Source organism: Falco punctatus, assembly GCF_963210335.1.
Source record: "Falco punctatus genome assembly, chromosome: 4".
In the NCBI taxonomy this organism is placed as follows: domain Eukaryota; kingdom Metazoa; phylum Chordata; class Aves; order Falconiformes; family Falconidae; genus Falco; species Falco punctatus.
In genome coordinates, this window is record NC_137583.1 from 91,761,309 (window position 1) to 91,777,086 (window position 15,778).

Sequence of the window (15,778 nt, forward strand, 5' to 3'; positions counted from 1 at the left end):
ATGGTTTATCACCTTCCTATGTTTGCAGCCAAAGAGAAGACAGACAAATACTGATAACCAAGGTGTGTCCAGAGAAAAGTATTACAGATGTTGTGGTATTTTTTTCCCACCCCTCCACCCTCCTTTTCTGTATCACCTTCTGATTTATTTTAGGTTGCAGAAAGAAGCTGGTGGCTCATCGTGCTATTGTTTGAGTTTTATATAATATACCTGCAATTTCTTACTCTTTCCATTATCTGCCAGAGACCTGTTTTACAATGGAATGTGGTTATTGCAAAGGGCTTTTATTGCCAACATCTTCATACACAAAATTCAACTAATACATTTCCTTCTATACTTTATCAAAAAGGCTTAGCTGGAAAATGTTTAGCACATCCTAAGAATGCAACACTAAGGAGCATTAAGAGAGGATGTTGAGGTGGAGGATGTTTTCCTTTTTTTTTTTTTTTCTTTTTAATGAGAATAATATAAACTGAAGTGTTCTTACTCAGGGCATACAAGGAAACACAAATAAATCATTTCAGGTGAGCATAAATTCTGCTTGAATTGTAAATGACCCTGCTAACAGAAATTAGATTGAGGCAGAGGCTTAAGTTCTCTTCTGTACACCTACTCTTCTTTGGGGCATTTTTCAGACTCTGGCAAACAAATTTAGACTTGAGCTGTAGAAAATCTATGATTTCTATTGCTCTTCTCAAAAATAGAGTAATTGAAGATTTGTAAGATGCTTAAATGAAAAAGGTTGTCAAGGCCTTGGCTTGTTTCTTTGCTTTGGGATTGTTTTGCTGTGTTGAGGGAATAATTTGATTTCATTTACTGTCATCAAAAAAAGCTATTTTTAATAATAAATTGAAAAATACAGGGGGGCTGGATTTGCTGCTTTCCCTTTTCCCCCCTCAGAGCCTCTGATGGACATTTACTTATGCAGGGATGTAGGATAAACAGTCCTTCAGACTGAATACTTAAATTTGTGAAATGGAAGCTGAGAAAAAGCAGGATGAAATCTAGTGAAAGAGGATGGGGGAGGGGGGGGGAGGTGTTAGCTGTTTCCTTTTTACTTTTGAAAAACAACCAATCAGATGATTTAAATCTGAGATTTAAGTGGCTTTCTCATTCACAAAGTACAGTCCAATAGCTGACTTGCTTTGAAATTGAAAACGGTGTCAGGACCTACGGCTGTTAGGGCAGTGGAAATTTGGAACAACTCCATCGACTGCAGAGCAGCTACAATCATGTATATCAGTGATTAGAGATTGGCCTGTAACATTCTTTAATTTCTTAACCATTTCACAACAGAGATAAATCTCCTCCATGTTGGTCAATTATTTGCTGTTGCCAGTGTAACAGCTGTGTCAGACTCACTGATCACATTCTTCCTGATTGTTTCCCTCATCCTAGAGAGATAACTGTACACAATAAAGGCAAAACAACAGATGATCTTTCAGCTGCCTGAAAACTTAAACGAGAAAATTATCAAAGCAATTCTGTCCCAAGAATCCACTGGCTACTCAAAAGAATGAAGCTTCTTAACCAAAGGCACTTAAGAACTTGTTTTTGTCTGTGTAAAAGTAAATAATTTTTTAAAAAATAAGGAATTAGCTAGAACGAGTAGAGAAGACTAACAAATTAATAGTAGAAAGTATAATTTACAGGACATCTAAATCTCATATGATTTCTAACCAAATGATTCAGTAATTCTCTAACCATATTTTAAGGGTTATATAAATGCCAGGCAATTACAACTCTACAGAAACACAGTAAAAACTCATTGTAATTAACATTCAAAGTAGCTGCTAATTTGTCCATTTATTTGCAGCTCATGCAACTTCATAATAGAGTTTGCCAGACTAACCTGTTTAGATATACACTCCTTGTGCCAGCAGAGTTATTAAAACAAACAATACATTTACAGTGCATCTTTTTCTCAATCTGCTGAAGCTGAGCAAAACCACATTTGAAGCTCCGAGACTCGCACCCAGCAGTGTCCACTTTAAATAGAAAAATCTCATTGATTGCATGAAACTCAGGTCTCATTTTTGTCCATCGATTCCCCTGGTGACCTTCTACAGCATCAAAGCCCAGAGCGAACCCAATCTGACCCCGACTTTATGTGCATTATTATATTGAGAGACAGGAGCTACTTACAGTCCATGCCATTGTCTCCGTAGATATGTAATAAAGTATTCTAGAACTGCTCCTGCAGAGAACACTTCATGCACTCGGCATTTCCTTTTCTCTGTCTCTCTCTCTCTCTCCCCTCCAATCTTAAAATTCTTCTCTTTGCTGTGCTGAATGCTTTTTTTTTCCCCCTACAGTGGACAGCTCAAATGAGCAACTTCAGACTTTGACTAATACTCACATAACTCTCAGTAAACAACATCCCTCACGCAGATCTATAACTAATAATAATGCTCTTTATTAAGCTCTCCTGTGAAACAATATGTCTAATAAAAGCTGCTCTCCATGCTGTTTTAATTATAATAAATCACCTTCATTATGATGCATACTTCAATATAACATGCCTAATGCTTAGCTACCTAGGATACTACAATAATGAGGACAGAGAGTAGACACATCTTGAAGAAAGTTATTTACACACACTGAAAAATTCTACAGTACCCTACTGCTTTGCAACATGAATTTCAACAACTTTTATCTTACCTTACTGTTCATAACATCACAGCTGAGAAGAAACCCCCCCTGAAAAATGCTGTTTACACAAATAACAGGACCCTGAATACATCCACTAGCATGGAAAAATAAGTCCTTGCAGTGCAATCATTTCTCTATAAATGTATAAAAGTATTTTACCACCCTGTGCAACAAATCAGTGATGAGACTATAGGCTGTTGTGCGCCAGTACCTAGGGATTTCATGTCAAAGTCAACTTCCTTGGCAATCCCTAGGGAACTGTGCTGTGCACATTCTCATGAAAGGTGTGAAAATCTGATTTTCTAAAATGGATCAGTAATTCTCTATGAAGGGGAAAAGGATCGATAAATCTTTGCTAAGTAGATTGTAAAGGAAAAATTATTCTTTCAGTGACAGTACATTAGGATCCTCCAAACAATCTCAATAAACTAAAGACATAGCATTTCTCCACCAGCTACTTTTGACTTCTGATATATTTTTGTAATCTCAGATCATTCTGCAATGCACATACATTTATATTTGCTAAGCAATGTTCCATGTTGATGTTGATTTATGAGTATATGCCATTATAATGCTTGGCTGTGAGTAGAAAAAGAAAATTATTAGCTGCTTGTAACCCGATAGATGTGATATGAGGAAATGTCATTACACCCATGCACACATATATGATTCTTACTATACCACTCACTCTGCACCTACACAAATACTCTGTATTATTTCTATATCTATACACACACAAATATTTATTACATTGTGTGTATTTATATGATTAATTTTTTTGTGTGTACACTTATATAGCTACATTTTCAGCACCGAGTTAATTATAACACATATAGCAACTGTAACTCTACTAGGTGCTTCACAGACCTGAAAGGTGTTCAGCCAGTTACTCAAGTAGCACACGCCATCTGGCATTTACACTATCAAATCTGATAGCCACATTGTACTTAAACATGTGATTTTTACATACAAGCAAAAAGCAGCATCTGCCTGAAGACAGCATGATAACACAGCCTACAGCAAGCAGTTCAAATGTATTGCAAGTCAGAAGTGGGCTATGCATGCAAGCAGAGGAATTCATTTGTCCTTTTTACACAATCTCTTTCTCCTGCTGCAGAGAGTAAGAGGATCCTGCCAGAAACGTCTGTAGTGTTGTTTCTGCAGCAGTGGTAATATGCACAGTGTGGGCACTTAAATGTCCATTCCAATTCTAAATGCCAGTGTCAGTATGAAACTTAACATGCTGGGTTGCATTTCTATTCCTGGCGCTCCGAGCACAGAAGTATTCTGGGTGGTAATCTTTGAGGGGAGGCATGCTGAGGAAAGGAAAAGAAAGCTTTGTCCCTCTCCCTAATGCTGAGAAACCAGAAAGGAGAGGAGGCAGCCTCTGCTGCCCAGAGAAACCACCGGTCTGGAGACCAGGCTCTCTCCTGCAACTAAGTTTTGGAATGACACAGAAAATCCAGTCTAAAGAAGCCCAGGATAACATGAGAAACCAAATATGATGGGAAGGAACAGGCAGGAAAAATTCTGAGTTCAGCATTCTGATACTGCTTCATGTTTGACTGAGCCCCCCCAAAAGGGATGGGGTTTGAACCCTCCAGTGCAGTTATGAATATTTTAAGATGTAAAACTCTCACAGAGTGACATCCTGAAAACCAAACTGTGCACCACCTGGAAAATGCCAAAGAAACTTATTCAGACACACAGTAGAATCTTGAAGACGTCTATTCAAAATGATACATATGTACATATTAACCACTGCACGTGTGTATGATGGTCATCGTTATTTATACTCAGAAGATCCAATGCCTTGTATACTTCTACAGTTCAAGGAACCTGCTTGCACAATTTCCTTAATCCTTTAAGCTTCTCTTTTGTTGGTTTGTGTGTTGGGGTTTTTTCTTTTGTTTTTATAAGCAGGGTAGTACTAACAAGACTGCTCAAGAACAGATGCTGCCCCAGGTCCTAGCTGAGCAGAGGGTATCAGAATGTACCCAAACAGGCTGGGCCACTGCACTGTCTCACGCTTGAGGGAACATGTAGCTAAAATTATCTTTTTTTTTCCCCATTGTCTCTACCATCCCCATGTCCACCAGAACAAATAAGACCAAAGTACACGGACTTATGTGGGACAAAAAAATATATAAAAGGAGAGTAAAAAATGCAGTATATCAATTCCTGTCATTGTCATGAGGGAAAACAGGATAACATTAAGTTCTCTTGGACCGACAAATCTCATTTTTATCCAAGGACACCACAGTAAGGGATCCTCAGGAGTCCACTGCAGCATCTCCTTAGACCTATGTATTTTGAACCCTTTCAGTGGAGCTTTTCAAAGCACTTTGCACATTTCAGATAATGAAGCTTTGTAACACCTCCTCACGGCATGGCAGGGAACAGACTCAAGTTAGGGCCCACACATGTGCGCATGCATGTGCACATGCACTGGGGTACCACAGGGAGGCAGGGTCAACATTTTAAAGCTGGGTACTTAATCTACTATAGTCTGAAATGTTGACCTAAGTGACTAGGTGAAAACCACACAGGAAACCGATGCCAGACTAGTCCTTCCCTCTCATCCTGAACACATGGAAACACACATGAAAGTCAGAAAGATGTAGCTAGTCAGTGGCAGCGCATGGCTGGTACCCAAAGGGGAGCTCTGGCCTATACAGATACAATAGTATACACACACAATAATACACATGCTCTTATCCATCACACATACCCCAAACAATTTTTGTGTATCTCAGAAATATAGAATTTTCTTTTACCATAGGTTTTGGAAAGGAATATCTTCATTGAAACCAAACCATGGAAGCATTCATTCTCCCTGCAGCATCACAAATTAAACAAAAAAATGAAAAGGGCCTAACACTACTTGCAAAGTAACACGTTGGTGCCTCATCTGTTAAAGAGCACACCTTGCTCAGGTAGGAGTTCATGATGCACCACACCAGCAGGGTATAACGGTTATACTTCAGGCTTTATGTCATACCGGATAAATCCCATTCTCTCTTGTATCAGCATGTATCTTGCACTACTCTCCTGAGGATAGTCCCACACTGAAGTCATAGTTCAGACCCATGTCCACCATTCCAGCTACAACTGACCGACCCAGAGTAGCATGACCCACCTGTTCTAGTCTGTAAGCATTTATTTTGACTGTTCTTCAACCCACCCAGCTAGCACCTCCAGGTGTTTGGTTTCCTCTGTTGCTCACAGGAAGTTTGTTTTTTTCTGTTTTCTTCAGTGACATGATTTTCCTGGAAGGCAGGTAACATCATCTGCTTAGAAAAAAACCTCTACCTTTTTATTCTTCCTTTATTTTTTTCTAATATCACAGATTAGGAGAACAGTGAATATAAGATTAAATATCTATATATATGAAATTTGGTAATAGTCTCCTCACAGAGGGAACAACACTTACAGCTCACTGTCTGCCTACCCAAGATGGGCCTGTTGCTACTAGGCAAGACCTATTTCTGTCAGGAAAGGAATTAACTTTTTTTTTTTAGATGTTTGGATTTTTTTAGGTTTTTGTGGGATTTTTAGGTTTTTCATTTCCTTTAGTTTTCTCATATTCAGACACAGCATAAATTTTGAACAGTACTGTAACTGTTCAATCCTGTTTTAACAACTTTTTTTTATTTACCCTCTTCTGCTTTTGATAACGTGCCCTTTCACAAGCCATACAATGGAGGTGGATTAAGAGTTCCTGTGTCTGCTCCCGGAATAATACGCAGTGAAGGCCAAACCCAATCGTAGGATGCTGCCTAGCAGGAAGCGTTTGCATTATTACAGTCGAGACAAATCATGGTTGTCTATACTCAGCCCTTTGAGACTTACCTATCTACTCTTCACCTGCTCTAAGAAAATCATAAACTAAATAGTATGGATCTCTGTTTAGAAATACTGGCTAAAATGCCTAAACACTAAAGGACACGTACACCTTCAAAGACCAATGTTTTTAACTCGCACAAAGAACCAAATCCTGCACTCACTAAAATACAAAATTCCCATTGCTTTCAAAGAGGGGAGACTCCATCCAGGATATCCACATGGGCATTCATCAATGGGAGGTCTACAGAAACATTGCATGTAAAGGCTCTTTTTATCTTATCAAATACCCATAACAAATTTCACCAGTGGTGCAACACAACAAAATTAACCTTACACTAGGCACCTTCAGATGCATTTTAAAGAATGTTAAAGAGTTTCTTCCAACTACATTTTCAAGCAGTATTTTTGACTCATTGTCCCAAACACATTATGTTAAGGAGCTTCACTAACTGAATCCTTACGTGAATGTTATATGGTAGCACATATACACATGTGCAAAATTCCAGGATATAATTCTATAATAAACTCCTAAAAAGTTACAGAAAGGAGCTCTTCTATGTCAAACTAAAAATTGCATTTGCATTCAAAGGCATGTTATACTCATACTAATACAACTAGACAATATGCATTTTCAAATTAAATTATAAGGCAACCTTGTAGTAAAGGCTGAAACTTACTTCCATTCTTAATGCCATAAAATTTCACCTGAATTTTCAAAAAGACACAACTTAAGATGCTGTACATTGTAGCTCATCACAGAGTAAAGGTTTTCCTGGGAAGTTTAAAAGACAATAAAAAAAGAGGGTTTGGGTTTTGAAAATGAACTTGTTCAAACTGGTTTCATCTGCCCTGTAGAACAATTATCCAGAAGGAGCTCAACAGGCTGGAGAAAGAGGCTGACAGGGACCTCATGAAGTTCAACAAGAAGAAGCATGAAGTTCTGCAGGCAGGGAGTAACAACCCTGTGCGCTACCACATGCTGGTGGCCAGTCAGCTAGAAAGTAGCTTCGCAGAGAAGGACCTGGGGTTCTGGTGGACACAGGGTTGAGTATGAGCCAGCGATCTTCCCTTGCAACAAAGAAGGTGAATGGCATCCTGGACTGCATTAGACAAAGTATTGCTGGCAGGTGATCCTTCCCTCTGCTCAACACTGGTGAGTCCATACCTGGAATACTGCATCCAATTCTGGCCTCCCCAATAAGAGAGAGATGTACATACTGGAATGAGTCCAACAAAGGATCGCTCAGATGGATAAGGGACTGAAGAACCTCGTATATGAGACAGAGCTGGGACTCTGCAGCCTGGTGAAGAGAAGCCTCAGGGGAACCTCATCAGTGTATATAAATACCTGAAGGGAGAATGCAAAGAAGACAGACCCAGACTGTTTCACTGGTGCCCAGTAACAGGGCAGGGGGCATGCACTGAAACACAGGAGGTTCCCTCTGAACATCAGAAAACACTTCATCCCTGTGAAGGTGACCAAGCATTGGCACAGGTTACCCAAAGAGGTCATGGAGTCTCCTTCCTTGGAAATATTCAAAAACCATCTGGTTATGGTGCTAAGCAACCAGCTTTAGGTGGCTCTGCTTCAGCAGGAGGTATGGACTAGATGACCTCCACAGGTCCTTTCCAACCTCTACCACTGATTCTGTGAATTTCTAGCATTCTCTTGCCCATTGCACAAAAGAATAAAAAGAAACAACTTTAACTATGTGAAGACCAATAAAGGAAATTTACCTTGTTTTGTTGGCCTTAATGTTTTCCTATGTCTTACATAATAGAAAAGAGAACTAAAAATATTACATGGGGAACAAAAAAGGGAGACCAATGGGAAAAATAAGCCCCACAGAGAGAGGCTGAGTTTGCAAGGGCACAGGAGGAACAGCAGAGGAAAGCAATGCCAGGAATGACATTCTGCCTTGATGTGAACCAATTTCAGCTGTGAGCACAGTGGAGTAAGGAATGAAGTAATGTCATATCCATGTTCTTCCACTTTACATTTTGCAAATGGACACCTTGGAATCTGCAGAACAAAGTCTACTTCAAATGGCCTGATAAGTCCTCCATTCTTTCATTCACAATAAAGAAAAAAATTAAGATTACCAAAGGGGTTGAGTTCAAACACCTTTTCAGTGCAGTGCTACTGTCACCCTGAAACACCACAGTATTTTTTATAAATTTTGAAAGAACAACTTTAAGGTGAAGAGTCTGGGAAGGACACTTAAGGGTTTCTGTCAGTTTTTGATAATTCCGCACTGTTAACTGCTACTATCACTTGTTGGTATCATCCACCTTCTATAGCAGGGGTCCTGAAACTATGGCCTGCGGGCCAGATACGGCCCCCCAGGGTCTTCAATCCAGCCCCTGATATTTACAGACCCCCCCGCCCACCGCCAGGGGTTGGGGGGTGAAACCAAGCAGCCACAGATGACTGCCTGACACCTCATCCGCACACCGCCCTCCTGGTTAAAAAGTTTGAGGACCCCTGGTCTATAGTCACCCTCAGGTCTGGCTAGCTAACTTAAAATGTTAACCCAAGTAAACATACCAAGAAAATGTACTAGTTACTGAAGCCCATACATATTTTCAGAACCATATACCTAGGCCACTTTAAAGTGGATGCACTTGGCCCTGTCTCTCAGTTGCTTAAAGAGGTGATCTTGTATAGAAATACCAGAAATTTTAAAAATTTATGAAATAGCATAGCAGGCAGGTCCTCTGGAAAAACACCTTTAAAAATCCCTCGAAAATACAGATTGCAGAGCACTTCTGCAGAGCAGGCCACACTACTGTAAAGCACATATGCTATTTGTAATAACTTTGGTAGACTTCTGCATGACCACGCTTAGATCTGTTGAGGACTGCTTAATGCAGATGAACATCTAGGACCCAGTCCAGGTCACTGACATCAGTAGAAGCAGGTTTGCTGTACCCTGTATGCAGATTTGAGCAGCATTCTTAGGATTTTCACAAAAGGTAACATTCTTACTTTAATAAAAACACTGTCAGAACTTGCACGGTACATCCCAATGAGGAGACTCAGTAGCCTCATTTGTGAAAGGCTTAGATGATGGTAAACATAAGCATTTGTGACGGGAAGTAACCATCTCTTGTCTTGTTCAGTCGATTGTCAATATTACCTTCAAAAAACAGAAAGAATTATCTAGGCCCTTCTTTCCCCACCTCCACTCATTTTTTCCCCAACCTTCCAACATTATAACCAAAAATCTTCAAGATCTGTTGGCAATTAGAACACCAGCTCTACCCTTCCTGCCAAAAAGCCACCTAAGACATCCTTCACGGGCACAAGCAGCTGTTCCCAGTTAAAGATGAGGAGCTTCAAGAACCATGACTGAGGAACAGCAGGAGATTGGGCAAAGTCTTTCTGGGAACATAAAGAAACCAGCTTTGCAGCCAGCTCTATGCAGAAAGTTCTGCTCTACTGATGCCAACCATGACAGCCTGGTAGCCCTACTGAGCTGCAGCTCTAGTTTTAACAAAATAAGCAGGGTGTGCATTTGAAAGTAGGAATGGGACTGGTGGTGAATTTTTATTTTTTTACATAAATAATTTAGCTTTCCTTAGCTGCCCAGCATATCGCCACTGCATTAGAGTAAGGTGCAACCTGAGAATAAGCAGACAATCAAAGCAGGTAGAGTGTGTAAGATTAGGCATTTTGTTCAAACACTAAAAAGAATGTAAAAACCATTGGAAATGACTTCTCCGTTAAGCTTTCTCTCTTCTCCTCTTCCTCTATAGACTAGCACCATGAACAACTCAGAAAACAAGACTGTTCAGAAACCAGAACTGAGTCAGCTCAAGTGTATTTTACTGACAAGGCAAAGCAGGCAGATGACACAAGAAGGGAACAGTATGTTTTTAAATACTTTTAGAGGGGGAAAAAATTAAGTAATCCTGTTGCTAGCAGCCATGCAGTTCATGCAAGAAGTGCCTTTAAAAGGCAGGGGATGTATAAGGAGAATGGCCTCTGCAGAGCAAAGCAGCAACGTAACGCACCTCCAGATTACTTCATGCGCAAGGTTGACAAGTCTTTTAAATATTAAGGACGCTGTTCTACTCTAATTCCACACATGGGACTCCCATTAATGTCAGTGGGTTTCACACAAAGCACAAGAATAGAAAACAGCCCTTGGCATCTTTTAGTATTAAAGAAAAAAAGATTTCAATAAGTTTACTTAATCCATCAAACTGGCAGACTCCAGCATTAGCTCCTGTGATAGTGCTGTCAATGCTTGGTCAAGCCTAAAAAAACCTTCAAGCTTAAGCAAGTCTTGACACAGCAGAGAAGCAGAAGCTCAAGATGGCCAACTGTAGGAAGTAAATAAACTTCTAAAAGCAAGAGAATAAAGGATTAAAGGATAAAGAAAATTATTTTCCTTCTTTATATCAACTTCTTCCAGAGAAGAAATACATGTTTCTGAAAAAGAAACCCTGAGCTTGGCAGGCTGGTGGAAAGAGAAAAGCAGAGACAAGTTTGGGGGTTGAGGGGAACACGAAGTAGAGGGTAGCTGTTAATTCTACTAAGGGAGTTTTGTATTGACTCTGTTGTACTGGGGCCATCCAAACTCTTTGACCATGCACTAGCTAGTTTCCTTTATAGCCTAAAGTAACTGAAATTAAAGGTCTCCATATATATCTTAAGTCCATGGGAAGAGTGGATTTGTGCCCAAGAGAGCATTTTGCTGTCAGATGCTTATATCAGAGCTTTATCAAATGGCATCTGCAAGGGGGGTAAGCATAAGGCAACTCTGCAACTGCCTCCCCCCCATTGCTGTCCTACACCCACATTCCCAATAGGAACAGTCTCTTGATCACCAGTCCCTGTTGTGTTTTTCATTTTTTTGTTTAGAGATCGCAAAAGCTCCATAAACTTGCTAGCCTAGGTTTTTGTTGGTTTGGTGGCTACTGTTTTGGGTGATGTGTCCTTGGCTCTGGGGTACTAGCCTTTGTGACAGCTGCAAGCGACCTAGTTACTTTGAAAGAAGGTACAGCCAAATCTGAAATATTATGTCCCGTTCTCACTGCCATATTTAGTACCCATCTGGTTCAATTATCACTCAGGGCTGCACGTGGGAATTCTGTAGCAGAGAAACCAACACAGGTATATGGTCTGGCTGACAATTTAGCTAGACAAGCCCGCTGAAATTGTTTAAGACTTATAGGATACATGGCATTAATAGACTGACCTTGGTACATAAAACATATAAGGCAATTTAAACTGTATTACTGTCATGCAAAGGAGACAATTTGAAGAAAGCAACAGGGTAGAGGCACAGGTAGTTGTTGGATAGCGTTATGCCAGCTTTTTCTCTCTATCTAAATATATTGACATACTTTATTTATAGCAGTAAAATCATCTCAGCACAAACAGCATTTGAAGATGAAGTTGAAAATATCACAGAATGACGAGCCCTACCGCCACTGCACCTAACAAGTTTCTCCCCTTATCTCAGTATACACGGGACTTATTTGCACCCATCAGTTTAGCGTATGAGCAGTGACAAAGCAGTCATGTTCTACTCCCTCCTTGTTCAGTTGCTCTTTGGGATGAGCTCCCTATTATTCACCACTGTCTGTCTTCCCTGTGTAGTTACATGAATCTCTCCTTGGATTGCTACTGAAGAAAAGCAATTGTCCAGAAGTGGAAGTTACACGTAGCTCTGAGTGGGGCAGCTTCTCAGTGTTCATTATAGTCAATGGAGTCTCTTTCATTGACTTCTGTAAGAGACAGATCAAAGCAAGATCTTTTTTTTAAGGTCCTTCTGAACAAATTTCACCTGAAAATGCCAAGATGCTTCCTGCCAGGAAATCTACAGAGAATTCAGGCAGAACTCTGTTTTCAGTTTCACAACAAACTCAGATTAAGTGAATTGCCTTCTGTGGTTTTCCAGTGTCAATTCCAATTACGGCTAATGCTGTGTAAACCCTAGGCTTAAAAAACTGCATCAAGAAAGGCAGGGTGAAGGTCAACATGCACATGGGAAGCACCATGACTTTGGTTTGAATTCTCTTGGAGTAGCAATTCTGAAACCTACTCTTGGTCACAATTCATGGAAGGTGGAAAGTTTACACTGGAAGTGGCTTCAAGAAGCCTTTAGAAGAAGCAGAGGCCCAGCAGAACACATAAAATCATTCTAAAGTCACCCCTAACTACTTCCTCAGTAATCCACTAAAAAAGACTAACAAGTACATGCTAATTTACGTCATCTGAATTCAGTGAAGGAACTGAGCACTTAAGCATCAATGGCCTCTGCTTGAACAGGCCTTAGCCTTATAGTTGCAAACAGGCACCATAACAAATTCTGAGCCAGTTCCAATGCTATGTTAACTGCTGCAACTTAAAAATAATACATCCACACTAGTAGAAGGTAACTCATTTAGACCACTGAGGACTCATTACTAAAACCACTCTCCTCCCTTCCCTGCTTTCACATACATAGCCCTGTTGAATCCAATGGGACAATTCCCATGAGAAGAACCACCCTTTCAAAAAATAGTTTTCATTATTGCTCAACAGCCATACTAGATCACAGCAAAAGGGTTAGGTCTAGCTAAACTCCAGCCAGACATAAACTTCTTCCGCAATGCTGAAGCTTCTCCTTGTCTAGGCTTCAGCCACTGCTCTGGGAGGAAGGAGAAAAAAAAAAAATCAAGTATCTAAGTAAACCATCAGCTTGAATATATAAATTAAGTACATACGTTCTTTATAAACAGGACTCCTAACAGTACATTTAAATTATAACCTGCACTTTTGCAGCATCCCTATGGAGTCAGTTTAAAAATGAATGAATGAAATAATGCTACTAAGACTACAGAATTTCTCCCACACCCCTACACTAGCTTACCTAGTTTTAATGTCTAAGACGCAGTTGCAAACTACAGTTGCTTAAATGACAACTGTTGTTCACTGCATGATATTTGGTGAAATAAATGCTGAAGTATGAAATCCATTAGTGCCACATATACCATACACTGCATTTGCAAAGGCTTAGTTCAGGGGGGAGGGAAATTCCTCTCCACAGATAAATACAGCTTTTAAGTTTTTTTATTATTATTATTTTCTTCCAACAAAATATCTATTTTTTTGGAACATCTCTATCTGCTGGTATCCTGAAACTCAATGAAATACCTCAAGGCAAGTATTGTTCGCTATTTCCTGTTGGAATAGGGCAGGAATGTTCTTTGTGTTATTTGAAGCAAGCAGCAAAGATTGCAACAACACATGGGGTGACTTCACTTCCTTGGGGGAAGAGAAATTTCAACATATAGTTAATATACATTTATATGCTGTATAATTAAAAGGTATCCCAAAGTGTACAATAGGCATTGATAAGCACCTGTTATTAGAAAGGGCACATGAAGTAAGAGAAATATGCACTGAAATGCAGCAGAGCAGTATCAGAGATAAGGTCCTACCAATCTGCTCCCATGGAGACCACTGAACAGCCAGCTCCAAACTAGGAGAGAAGTCCTGTGGATTTTGCCCAGTTTAGCTTCCTATAATCTCTAGTGACTGCCAATCATATGCAAACCAAACCGTAACAGAAATAATAGCAAATTCTGTTTCTCTGTGGTCTTTTCCAAGCAGTTCAGAAACCAATTGCGATACCACCTGCCATAAAAAAAAGTTTTCCTGGGTTCATGCCACTCATGGAAACTGAATAAATGCTAATTTGGGTGAAGATAGCTTCCTTTTGCAATGCTTCATTTGCTCTGTGATCCCAAGCAGTGAGAGAATCAGGCCAATTACACTGAGTGCAAACACATTATGAAGAAGCATCACATGCTTTAAAGGAAATACTCTTCACGTATTTATGAATGATCTAGCCTTCCTTTGAATGAAGATTAAAATACAGGGAACAAAAGCAGTTTAGCTAAAGCTAAACTCTCATTCACATTCTGTAAAACTGTGATTACCTCCTTCTCCCTTCATGAAATAAACTATTCCTCCCCTAAAGTCAATTTGCAAGAGCCTGAGCTTATAAAAAAATTAATAACTTCCCCTCCCATAAAAACATTCAAAACAAACCTATCTAGACAAAAGGCCCACTTTCCCTACTGCTTTGTGCTAGGGTGGAAAAAAAACAGTCGTCTGCTACATTAGGGAGAAATAACAACTTCAGAGAGTCAGACACATGCTGAAATGTTTCAGTTGAAATCAAACTCTGAGAAATTTTTTAAATGTTTTCAACACATCAGCATGAAGCATCGACCTAGTTGGAATCACTTAGATCTAAAGCAAACGCACTGATTGTTTTCACAGCATGCTCTTCGTCTTCAAGCTGCAACAGGCAGACTGGCAACTGCTGTTCGGAAAGGTTTTCAGCCCCCTGCCTTGGTCTACTATAGCCTATGACACGATCAATACGAGGGTTAGAAGGCAGAGGAAGCTAGGGAAAGATTATGAAGATGAGGTGAGTGACAGAATTGCCTTACAAGATTTGTTCTCTCTCTCACCTTGAGTCTTTTCTGCTGCAAACAAAGATGGAGAACCATCCCAAACTCTTTCTCCGGAAGGGGTCAGAGATAGTGGGGAGACTGCATGGCATGAGCACAGACAGCACTCAGTGCACTTAGGAACATCCTGCTCAACAGATAGGACAAGAAAGAAAATCCTGCAGACATCTTTTTCTTTGTCAGGGTGGGATGGAGATACCGCTAAAGAAAGCTTTTCTCTCATTAATCAGTATAATTAGCATGCATGGTGAGAAGAAGTTCACAGTGAAATAAAACTCAAGCATTCTCCTTTAATCATTTCACCTCCACCCAGCCTGTGCTATCTGCAGGCATCCAGCCTGCATCTCCAGTCCATCTGATAGGGAACATAGTCTTTCAAATAATTGCCCCTCACTTCGAACTGGTGCATAATGGGAGAGCACTTCACACACTAGTTCTGTTTAATATGTCACAGCACAGGATGCTTTTTCTGCCATGTTACATCTTAACATCTTTCAGTCATTCAGGTACCACGTTATTAAAGATTTTTTACAGTAACCCTAACAATTTTAATACAGTGCAGCTCCTGTTAAGAGTCTTCATGATGGAAAATGTGATTTTAAGCCCCTTACTGGAGATACCATGCTGTTCTCCTACTCTATCCAACCACCAGTTTATGGAGTTAGGTGACTTAGCTTGAACTTACTGCAGTAGTGTGAGAATGGGTATAAAGAAAGCGGATTTAGAGAGAGAAAAGGCTCAGTTTATGCCACTGTCTGTCTGTTTTTTTCAGTCAAGCATAGGAGAATTCCAGGAGAAAAAG

At 40.0% G+C, this 15,778-nt stretch overlaps 1 protein-coding gene across 3 annotated transcripts in view; it reads right to left on the reverse strand.

Moving 5' to 3' along the window:
- Positions 1-15,778, reverse strand: part of POU6F2 (POU class 6 homeobox 2) — a 319,374-nt gene that overhangs the window by 278,030 nt on the left and 25,566 nt on the right. For 2 of the 3 annotated variants that reach the window (XM_080382150.1, XM_080382149.1), the window contains exon 1: positions 1-15,778. This exon is cut by the window's left edge and continues 21,603 nt beyond it; it is cut by the window's right edge and continues 17,654 nt beyond it. The exons of the other annotated variant lie outside the window; for it this stretch is intronic. The gene's annotated coding sequence lies outside the window, so the exon portion shown is untranslated. 3 annotated transcript variants of the gene reach the window in all.